Source organism: Podarcis cretensis (genome assembly GCF_951804945.1).
Source record: "Podarcis cretensis genome assembly, chromosome: 7".
Taxonomy (NCBI): Eukaryota; Metazoa; Chordata; class Lepidosauria; order Squamata; family Lacertidae; genus Podarcis; species Podarcis cretensis.
In genome coordinates, this window is record NC_137176.1 from 61,362,700 (window position 1) to 61,375,273 (window position 12,574).

Below are 12,574 nucleotides of genomic sequence, written 5' to 3' on the forward strand. Positions count from 1 at the left end.
GTCTTACTGTTAACCAGAAGGTTGATGTTTCAAGCTCACCCAATCCTGTGGACAGGATTGCTGCATTGCAGGGGGGTTGGACTAGATGATTCTCGGGGTCTTTTCCAACTGTAGAATTCTATGATTCTTCAACTTCTGTGATGCAGCAGCTCTAACTTCTGCATTTGTTGTGAACACTTTTAGCTCCTTTGAGAGACACCTGTGAAAAACCACTGCCGAAACCATTTTAGAAAAGCGTCTCCCCCAACCCCTGTCAGATCATCTGCATTTAGTATCTCTACTGCCAACACTAAGACTTTGGGATGAGGTAAACTACAAACTAGATAGTTAAAAAAAACAAAACCCAGTTCTTGGAATTTGCTTATTAGAAGAGTAATTTTTGGTATTGGCCAACATAGTATTCAGAATCATGCTGCAAAAAAAACCCCAGCTAGCTGGCTTCATTAAACTGCCTAGTTATTTATTGGCAGATCAAGTTCAGGGAAAGAAAGTCAGTCTGCCTGGATGCAGCATTTATTGAGTCTGAAGCAAAATGTCAAGGGGAGAGATTTTACAGATGAACCATAAGTTACTGCTGATGTCGCATAATCTTGTTGTAAGAATTGCGACGATGGGTTGAAATGGACATGAAAATGTTTCTTCTGTTTCTTCAGGCAACATCCAAGAAGTGTATGAAGAGGAAAAAATGTGAAATGAACAGCAAATAACGCTGCATATGTATTGCGGCCCAAATGCCGTGAGCTCACGGCTGGTGTGGGCCAAGGCATGGGAAGATGCAATAACCACAGGACAATTTATTGGGATTTAAACAAGCCACAACTTTATTGATTACAGATGTCAGTTGGTTTTGGTGTAGGCATTGGGTTAATTGCTTGGCAGGGTTGACCCTGGTATATGGATCACCCTACGATGTACATCGAATTGGAGTGAGCTCCACAAGATTGCCATTTTTGCGGGGTGCTATGGCCCATTGGCCCCTGTCTGGACATCCAGACAGTAGCGCTTCTCCCTGGCCCCCCTTTAATAGGGTACACCAATTCCTTGGTGTGTGGGGTGGGGCACCCAACACCTGTTCCACCTTGAATAACGATCCACCCCAATACCTTATCCACCAACAACTTTGGAGAATTGTTATGAGATAGGCAAAATCTCCAGACAGGCCAAATTTGTCCCAGGAAATTTTCTGTTTGGCCCCAAATTTGGTGACCAAGTGTTTCCACAGCAAGGTCTTCAGCTTGACCTGCCCACTCACCTTTAGGCCGAGTCATAACATGCTGCACAGGGTGGGAAGGTGAGAAATCCAATGACCACTGAGCACCCAAGTCCAGGTGTGGTCTCCTTTTATGCCTAGGAAGCAGACCAGAGGGACAACAGGGGGACAAAGTCTTCCCTCTGGTTTCCTGCCCAAGCCATCCCACCCCCTTGCTTGCCTGGGATGGGACAAAAAATGTAGGTGAACCCTAGCAGCCAGCATAGCTGGGGGAGGAGAAAATGATATCATCCCTCACCCACTTAAGGAGCAGAAGATCACATCCAGCTCAGCTATGGTTGTGCTGGTCCACAATCGCTGCTTCCTGGCCAGGCAAACAGTAAGTGGTCCTTCTTGGTAAATTCCATTAATAACATGAAGGATGATTTCTGGGAAAGTCTATACAAACAAGAAACTGAAGGGTGTGTCACTGACAGCCTCAAAATGGAGCATTTATGTGTTAGAAGAGCAACAAATGTTTTCTGACAGCAGCTGAGAGGAGATGCCAGGCTGGGAATAATCCTTGTAGGCCCATGCTCACCCAGGTGTTGACCCTGAGCATGGTCCCCTCTCCATCACCCAATGCTCACCATTTGGAGGCTTCTGGAGCTGCAGAACCCTGGACTTCAGCTCCAGGGTCCAGCCCCAGTTACACCACTGATCTTGGTGGTGCCACTATCTTCTGGTAAATAAGAGAGGGATTTACCATATTGGTTCAAACCCCCGAATATAGGACACACCCCTAAAATGAAATCTCTAACTCACAACTTCCCTAACTGCAACACCGTAGTTATAAGCCACACTTAGGTTTTATACAAATCAGCTTTAGGAATAAAGTGCAGCCTATATTCAGAACAATATGATATTTTATTGTGCCATAGATCTGATATGTTTTATTAGCACTCAGTGCAGCCAGACCTTCATTCTCTCCTAATTTTTATTGAGTTTTGTTTTTAAAAATGTCATGTCAGCACTAGGTAACACAGTTGAGTGTTGGCCTCTCAGGCACCTGTTAGAAGTGCAGATCCTTGCCAGAAAAAATAGAAATTGGCAATCTTACATATTTGTTTCTCTTTCCTACGGTCCTCTGTATTAGGACTTAATCTGTGAGTCAGATCCTCTCAGGCACTTTGCTGAACCAGCTGCTTCTCTCCCTGTTCCAAACAACAGATATTTCAAATAAAATATATTTATTTTGTTTGGGGCTTTCCCACAGACTTTTTTTTTTAAATAACTTTTGACAAACTGTACTGGCTGAAGTTTGATTCTGAGAAGGATGCTAAACTCTCTTTCACTCTGTGTGGCTGCAAAATGTCTTGGGGCCTGTTTGGCTGTGGTACTGTGCTTGACAAAACTGTTTGGATGGGAAATTGGAGAAGACTGCTTATTGTGTTGTTGAACATTGTATGGAAGGGTGTATGGAAGCTGCAAGAGATGCTTCAATATGGAGACAGATTAGAAAGTATTCCTTCTTCCTGAGTATAAGTATATGCTTGTTCCATTCTAGTTCATTACTGTCCACACCAGAAAAAACCAACATGGGTGCCCACCAGAAGTTTTGAGCTACGACTCTGACCATTGGCCATTTTGACTGAAGTTGTTGGGAGTTGTAGTCCATCTGGGCACCAGAGGCACCATGTTGACAAACCCCAGTAGACCCTTGCTAGCATCAGCTGTCAAGGACTTCAGACAGGGGACTCAATTCTGATCCTTAACTCCAACTTGAAATATAAATGAAAGATTTTGGACTGGTTCTTCCAATATAAGATGGAAGTCCCAGTGTGTCTTTAAATTATGTACTGGAAGCATAGCCCAAACATTCCTTTCGTTATTAAACTGGTAATGCTAGTAAAAATACTCATCACCACAGTTTCTTAGAAGGAGATTTCACTGCCATCAAATGTCCTTTCATTCAAGCAGATGCTATAGGGTTGGAGGACTGGGAAGTGAAGCAACAAAACCACCACAGACTATGATGCGTAACAACAGAGAGTATTGGCACAGTTCTTTAGGCTGGTTGCATTTCCTCTCCCTGCCTATTCAAAGTGGTTGGCTTCCTTTGCCCTTGCTGATGTTTTCAACCATTGGCTATGGGGTAAAAGGTAAAGGTAAAGGTACCCCTGCCCGTACGGGCCAGTCTTGACAGACTCTGGGGTTGTGCGCCCATCTCACTTAAGAGGCCAGGGGCCAGCGCTGTCCGGAGACACTTCCGGGTCACGTGGCCAGCGTGACATCGCTGCTCTGGCGAGCCAGAGCCGCACACGGAAACGCCGTTTAACTTCCCGCTGGTAAGCGGTCCCTATTTATCTACTTGCACCCGGAGGTGCTTTCGGACTGCTAGGTTGGCAGGCGCTGGGACCGAGCAGCGGGAGCGCACCCCGCCGCAGGGATTCGAACCGCCGACCTTTCGATCGGCAAGTCCTAGGCGCTGAGGCTTTAACCCACAGCGCCACCTGCGTCCCTTGGCTATGGGGTATCATCATGATATAACTATGTCCACCCCTTGATTCCTAATTGGTTGGGATTATCTGGGGAAAGAGAGCAAAGACAGAAAGAAAAATTGTGATGAACTGCAGCAAAGAGTGGAAAGAGTTGTTGAAAACAGTCGTGAACAGGCATAAAATGGGACGATTTGGGGGGTTGTTAAGGGGGTTCCCCTTAAAAGTAGTTGTGCACAAAAAAGAGGGCAAAAATCTAGCCACAATGAAATAATACACAGGAAGCTGCCTTATGCTGAATCAGGCTACTTGTTCATCTAGTTCAATATGTCTACACTGACTGGCAGCAGCTAGCTAAGGTTTCAGGTTGGAGTTTCCCCCAGCCCTACCTGGAGTTTCAACCTGGGATGTTCTACATACAAAGCAGATACTCTACTCCTGAGCTGCAGGCCTTCCCCTGTCCACCTGGCATAGTTCTGGATATTTGGCTTATCACTTCCTTTTAAATTAATTTTTCTTTAAAAAAAAGTTGTTTATCTTTCTCTGCACTAAAGCATCCCAGCCAAGTTCTAGCATAGCATTACATCAAGCTGTTTTCAGGCCCTGGGGAAACAGACAATCAGTATGGGCAAATGATCAGCAGTGCCAAAGGATGAGGGAAGATAACATGTTAGCTGAGAAACAAAAACATAAAAGCAAAAATGACTGTTTCCTTTCCCTCCCTTTCCTTCCACAGTACTGTTGCTGGAATACCTCATTTGAAGATTAGACATTCTAAGAACAGTGTTTCAATCTGCTATGGACTTTTCCAGTCTCGTGCTTGACCTTTCTATCTCTCTCTCTGACCTTCTATGTGGCACTTAGTTCTAATGGGCTGAACAGCAGAAGTATTCACTGCTCTCCATCTCATAAGATCAGGGAGTATTGTTCTCATTTTATTCCTCAGGCCTTGAGCAGCTGGGGAAACCCAGCCAGGTGGGCGGGGTATAAAATAATAATAATAATAATAATAATAATAATAATAATAAGCAGCAGCAGCAGCATGAAGGACAGCCGCATGCAATCAGACAATTAAGCCTAACTTAACATTGCTGATCATTGCACAGAAGTACCTATTTAAACGTACTCTAAAATTCAACCATGCAAAGTGCAGTGTGCTGCAACTTAACATCCAATCCCTAGGGAAAACTTTAAAATACACTTCTCCCTTCCTAATGCTTGTTGGCAGGGTTACATGACACAAAGTTAATCTGTCTGTTGCCAATAAGTATTAATAATAATAATAATAATAATAATAATAATAATAATACCCCACCCATGGTAGTCTCATTCTTTGTGGAGTCACTCTGGGCGGCTGTAGTTTGTTAAGGGGTCACCTGACAACTCTGAACACCCTTAAAAAAACCACACTACCTAGGATGGGGGACTGCCTGGGAAAACCATGTATACTATATTGACTTCATGTTGGAAGGAAGGTGGCCTATAAATATTCTGTTCCACAACAGCCTAATCTCCACAGCAGTGTGAGATTCCATGGGTCCAGGCACTTATGCAGGGTTTGTGTTTCCTTTTGAAATGAAGCACAGTGGAGACTGTGGTGTCTTTAGGATATATGGTTTATTTACACATATCCTCAACTTGAGTCTAGACGGAGGAGAATCCCAGCACTGCACCCCATATAGATGGTCCCTTATTTCTCCTAGCAGGCTTGGGTTTAAAGACAGGGAAACCCACCTTGCTCTCTCTCTTTGCTACATCCTGCCCACATCGTCTCCTGCCCCCCTCCTTCCTCCATGTTGCTGCTAACCAAGTGAAACTATTTCCCTCCAACCTACTCCATCCCAACCTGAAATCCTAAAGCCCTCTTGTCTCTGCCCACTAGCACAAAGCTGGAGGATGGGGACTACCCCTTCTTGTCTGGTACATCTTTGCCCTCATCATGGCTTCCTTGATGGGTTAATGACTAGCCATCATCAGCCTTTGTCCTCCAATGATCCATGCTCAGCTAGCTCTGCCAAGCTGCCCTGGCTCAGTAGCATAAGCTGAATCCAGGGGTTTCCATGTTTGGCACAGTTTAATCAAACCTTGATTAATTCTATCTCTTACTCTGTCCAAGAATTATGGGAGACTTGCACCCACAAACTCTGGCACCCAGAACCTATAGCAATACTAAACAAAGCAGTTTGCAATCCATAGGGGAGAAAACAATCTGGAGAGGAGGAGAAGCGAAGAATTGGCAATAGCAAACAACAGAAAAGCAGGTGAATGAGAAAGGCAAGGGGTGGAGAAGCACGCAGAAAATGTGCTTCACAGTATCTGGCATATTTTATGAAACACACACAAGCAAGAAGACTTACAGAGTACTGTCATTGCACTCACAGCGGTATATATACAGCCTATCAATGAACTTGGCTGCTTGTCTAGACAGAGAAAGGAAGATGTACTGGCTCGTTTCCCCACTAGTATTCTATTTCTGTCTAATCATTCATGCTTAAAGTTCATATGAGAGTTAGAAAGTCAAGATAATATCTGGATATGTGCAAGTTCACTCTCTTTTGGGAACAACACTGCATACCTTCCTTGTTATGATCTTTTGCCCTTTTACACTCATACTAATAATCGTACTCTAGGGTTTATGATGCATATGTGTCTGTTCCTCTCAGGAATACCCTTATTTCAATTTGCTTCACACTATTGGTATCACTCAATCATCTTTTCTTGGCTTTAATCCCGCACTAAGAACAATGTCTTCACAGAGAATCCATCCAAGCTATGAAATTAGTTACAAGCTTCTCTTGGCAATATATTGCAGCGTTGCATACCATGTGAAGATTCTCTAGTGCTTTGTATACATTGCTTGCAAAAGTTCTGGAGATACTCACTTCACAGTTTCTGAGCTATGATAGTTGTTGCCCTACTTTGAACTTGCACTCTGGAAATCATGTTAGGTTATAGCATTTCATTTGTTTTGGAACTAAACATTGCTGGAATCTTTTTAAAACCAGTTCATGGTTATGAATTCCCGGCATGAACCTTTAATGGAAAGTTCATATTTTACATTCTGGAAAACAACTGATGTCAACCACAACTTTCTAGATATCAAGCACACTCTACCAACCTATACAAACTCTTTGATAGAGGTGATAGGTAGATGATAGATGATAGATGATTGATAGATAGATAGATGATAGATAGATAGATAGATGATAGATAGATAGATAGATAGATAGATAGATGATAGATAGAAGCATATAGACAGAGGTGATCTGGTTGATATAGGGCACTTGGATTTTCAAAAAGCTTCTGACAAAGTTCCCCACCAAAGACTCCTGAGTAAATTTAGCACTCATAGTGTAAGAGGCAATGGCCTCTTGTGGATCAGGAATTGTTTAAGCTGCAGGAAGCAAAGAGCAGGAATAATTGAACAGTTCTCTGAAAGCGGAGTCCCCTAAGGATCATGATTGGGACCTGTGCTTTTTAACTTGTTCATAAACAATCTAGAGCTAGGAGTGAGAAGTGAGGTGGCCAAGTTTGTTGATGCTACTAAATTCATACTTCACCAAACTGAGGGAATGGGTGGCAAAATGACAAATGCAATTCAATGTATATGAATGTAAAGTGATGCATGATGGGGCAAAAAAGTTCCACTTTTTGGTACCTGAGAGTAAATGAAAACAAATCCTATGCTGAGACAAGCCTCATCTGCACTATACATTTAAAGCAGTTTCATACCACTTTGAACAGTCATGCTGAGAGTTGTTGTTGTTTAGTCGTTTAGTCGTGTCCGGCTCTTCGTGACCCCATGGACCAGAGCACGCCAGGCACTCCTGTCTTCCACTGCCTCCCGCAGTTTGGTCAGACTCATGTTTGTAGCTTCGAGAACACTGTCCAGCCATCTTGTCCTCTGTCGTCCCCTTCTCCTTGTGCCCTCCATCTTTTCCAACATCAGGGTCTTTTCCAGGGAGTCTTCTCTTCTCATGAGGTGGCCAAAGTATTGGAGCCTCAACTTCACGATCTGTCCTTCCAGTGAGCACTCAGGGCTGATTTCCTTAAGAATGGATACGTTTGATCTTCTTGCAGTCCATGGGACTCTCAAGAGTCTCCTCCAGCACCATAATTCAAAAGCATCAATTCTTCGGCGATCAGCCTTCTTGATGGTCCAGCTCTCACTTCCATACATCACTACTGGGAAAACCATGGCTTTGACTATATGGACCTTTGTTGGCAAGGTGATGTCTCTGCTTTTTAGGATGCTGTCTAGGTTTGCCATCGCCTTTCTCCCAAGGAGCAGGCATCTTTTAATTTCGTGACTGCTGTCACCATCTGCAGTGATCATGGAGCCCAAAAAAGTAAAATCTCTCACTGCCTCCATTTCTTCCCCTTCTATTTGCCAGGAGGTGATGGGACCAGTGGCCATGATCTTCGTTTTTTTGATGTTGAGTTTCAGACCATATTTTGCGCTCTCCTCTTTCACCGTCATTAAAAGGTTCTTTAATTCCTCCTCACTTTCTGCCATCAAAGTTGTGTCATCTGCATATCTGAGGTTGTTGATATTTCTTCCGGCAATCTTAATTCCGGCTTGGGATTCATCCAGTCCAGCCTTTCGCATGATGAATTCTGCATATAAGTTAAATAACCAGGGAGACAGTATACAGCCTTGCCGTACTCCTTTCCCAATTTTGAACCAATCAGTTGTTCCATATCCAGTTCTAACTGTAGCTTCTTGTCCCACATAGAGATTTCTCAGGAGATAGATGAGGTGATCAGGCACTCCCATTTCTTTAAGAACTTGCCATAGTTTGCTGTTGTCAACACAGTCAAAGGCTTTTGCATAGTCAATGAAGCAGAAGTAGATGTCTTTCTGGAGCTCTCTAGCTTTCTCCATAATCCAGCACATGTTTGCAATTTGGTCTCTGGTTCCTCTGCCCCTTCAAAATCCAGCTTGCACTTCTGGGAGTTCTCGGTCCACATACTGCTTAAGCCTGCCTTGTAGAATTTTAAGCATAACATTGCTAGCGTGTGAAATTAGTGCAATTGTGCGGTAGTTGGAGCATTCTTTGGCACTGCCATTCTTTGGGATTGGAATGTAGACTGATCTTCTCCAATCCTCTGGCCACTGCTGAGTTTTCCAAATTTGCTGGCATATTGAGTGTAGCACCTTGACAGCATCATCGTTTAAAATTTTAAATAGTTCAGCTGGAATATCATCACTTCCACTGGCCTTGTTATTAGCAGTGCTTTCTAAGGCCCATTTGACTTCACTCTCCAGGATGTCTGGCTCAAGGTCAGCAACCACACTACCTGGGGTGTACAAGACATCCATTTCTTTCTGGTATAATTCCTCTGTGTATTCTTGCCACTTCTTCTTGATGTCTTCTGCTTCTGTTAGGTCCTTTCCACTTTTGTCTTTTATTATGGTAGTCTTTGTATGAAATGTTCCTTTCATATCTCCAATTTTCTTGAACAGATCTCTGGTTTTTCCCATTCTATTGTTTTCCTCTATTTCTTTGCATTGCTCGTTTAAGAAGGCCTTCTTGTCTCTCCTTGCTATTTTTTGGAAATCTGCATTCAATTTCCTGTATCTTTCACTATCTCCCTCACATTTTGCTTGCCTTCTCTCCCCCGCTATTTGTAAGGCCTCGTTGGACAGCCACTTTGCTTTCTTGCATTTCCTTTTCATTGGGATCGTTTTAGTTGATGCCTCCTGTATAATGTTACGATCCTCCATCCATATTTCTTCAGGCACTCTGTCCACCAACTCTAAATCCTTAAACCTGTTCCTCACTTCCACTGTGTATTCATAAGGGATTTGACTTAGATTGTATCTTACCGGCCCAGTGGTTTTTCCTACTTTCTTCAGTTTAAGCTTGAATTTTGCTATAAGAAGCTGATGATCTGAGCCACAGTCCGCTCCAGGTCTTGTTTTTGCTGACTGTATAGAGCTTCTCCATCTTTGGCTGCAGAGAATATAATCAATCTGATTTCGATGCTGCCCATCTGGTGATGTCCATGTGTAGAGTCGTCTCTTGTGTTGTAGGAAAAGAGTGTTTGTGGTGACCAGCTTGTTCTCTTGGCAGAACTCTATTAGCCTTTGCCCTGCTTCGTTTTGAATTCCAAGGCCAAACTTGCCAGTTGTTCCTTTTATCTCTTCATTCCCTACTTTAGCATTCCAATCCCCTATAATAAGAAGAACATCCTTCTTTGGTGTCATTTCTATAAGGTGTTGTAAGTCTTCATAGAATTGGTCAATTTCAGTTTCTTCAGCACCAGTGGTTGGTGCATAAACTTGGATTACTGTGATGTTAAAAGGTCTGCCTTGGATTCGTATCGAGATCATTCTATCATTTTTGAGATTGCATCCCAGTACAGCTTTCGCCATTCTTTTGTTGACTATGAGGGCCACTCCATTTCTTTTACGGGATTCTTGCCCACAGTAGTAGATATGATGGCCATCCGAACTGAATTCACCCATTCCCGTCCATTTTAGTTCAATATTTATGTTCAATATTTAGGATGTCAATATTTATTTTTGCCATCTCATTTTTGACCACATCCAACTTACCAAGGTTCATGGTTCTTACATTCCAGGTTCCTATGCAATATTTTTCTTTACAGCATTGGACTTTCCTTTCGCTTCCAGGCATATCCGCAACTGAGCGTCCTTTCGGCTTTGGCCCAGCCGCTTCATCAGCTCTGAATCTACTTGTACTTGTCCTCCGCTCTTCCTCAGTAGCATGTTGGACGCCTTCCGACCTGAGGGGCCCATCTTTCAGCGTCATAACTTTTATATGCCTGTTGCCTTTGTCCATGGATTTTTCTTGGCAGGGATACTGGAGAGGCTTGCTGGTTCCTGCTCCAGGTGGATCACGTTTGGTCAAAACTGTTATTCTAAAGCAGCAATGCTGCAGCAAGCAAAGGCTCCAGCAGCTCAGTCAGCTGCTTGTGGCTGCAAAGCCAGACAGGATGTATGTGACTGTTGCCATGGAAACAAAGGGGCAGTCCATTCTCCTTATTGAGCACAGGATGTGAGCTCAGTGTGTGTCATATGACCTGTACAGGATGTACATGGGTGGAGTTTGGAGTTTCTCTCTGTTTGTTGAAGAGAGCAGACATGTTTTCTCTGTACTGAAGTGAAAGACAGGAATAAAAGCAATGTAGATTCATTTCTGTCTGTGTCTGATTCCCCTCCCTGGGGATATGCTGGAGAGCAGGGAGGAGGAGAGCAGTTGGTGTGTTTTTCTCACAGCCTGAGGAAAATCGCCGGAACGGACCTCGTGTGTTTTTCCTGCCGGGAGTCGCCGGAGGGAGGTCAAAAGAATTCAGCCGGTGCCTGGAGAGCTAGGCACATACCTCTGACCGAGCCTGAATTCCAACATTGGTAGCAGTTGACGGTTGCTACGATCCATGGGAGTCTGCATCAAGGAGACTGTATTCATCCCTCTCCATGGAAGCCTGAGATGGAGGCTGATTCTCTGCAGCTAGAAGCTGACCAGAAGAAGCTGAAAGCCAAGCTACGGAGCCCAGGTATGAGATTTTCGGGCTTAAGGGTGTGAATGCAGATGGATTAATTCTCTGCTTCATGGGAGCAACGTTTGGGAAAAACAGCTCCGAGAGAGAAGAGTCTGCATTCCAGACATTCCTGTGGTTTTTCCTGTCCAAGGAAAGGAATGTGGTTGCTTAGCAACGCAGGCCAGTTTCAAGATAAGGGCTGGAAGTCAGGCTATGCCCAGGGAGGCAACAACAGCTCGTGTTTTGACTAGGCCCTTACAAAGGAACTGTTGGAAGGGGACTTTCCAAGCAGCCAGTGTTATTGCTGCCAGGTGCACAGAGTGTAAACAAGCCAGCTATTGGATTTTAGAGGCTTGTGTTTGAGAGTCAAAGCAAGGACTCAAAATGGATGCCAAGAGAGGGGGGGGCCTGCCTTCTCCACCCCTCTTGACCAGTGACAATTATGCATCTTGGTCTATTAAGATGAAGGCCTTGCTGCAGAATCAGAGACTGTTTGAGGTGATTGAGAACCCCATCCCTGCAGCACCAACGCGTGCTTGGGAGTCACAGGATGTGAAGGCCAGAACCGCTATAATTCTGTGCGTGTCAGACTCTCAGCTTATTCATATACAAGATTTAGAGCACGCGAAAGATGTTTGGGACACGCTGAGAAGGACACATCAGAGAGATGCAGGTTCTTCAGCGTTGCTGTATTTTGAAAAGCTGACTAACCTGAGGCTTGCGCCTGATGGAGATGTTCAAGCGCACCTGACGGAAATGAAATTTCTGCGTCAACAGATGGTGGAACGCAATTTCCGTCTGCAGGAGGAAGTGTTTTGCTTCATGGTGATAAACAGCCTGAATCGGACTTACAAAACGGTTGCCAGTCAGCTGGGGTCTCTCCCAGCGCAAGATCTAACGTCGGACAGGGTCTTTGCCGTGGTTCTGAACGAACATGACAGACTTGCCGCCCTGGAAGTGAAGGACAGGGGGAGTCAAGAACGGAGTTCTAACACCCCCACTGCTGTAGCTACTGGAGGAGACGCCGTAGCTTTGAACGTTGTCCGATGCCACAATTGTGGGCAGACTGGGCATCTTCAGCGGTACTGCAGGAAGCCACGTCAGAACAAAGGAGCCAAGGGAAGCTCCACGAAGTCTGAGGCGTCAGGCAGAAGTCATGCCAAGTCACAGGCGAAGCCTGCAAAGGCTTTGATGTCCCTAAATGCCACACCACAAGTGGGGAATTCCTTCGTTTTAGACACGGGAGCGACGGTTCACATGACCCATCGCAGGGATTTGTTTTCGTCGTTTAAGAAGCAAAGCTTCGTTGTACAACAAGCCAACGGTCAAGAGCTGGAAGCCACCGGAATTGGGACTGTGTATCTTAAAAGTCTGAACT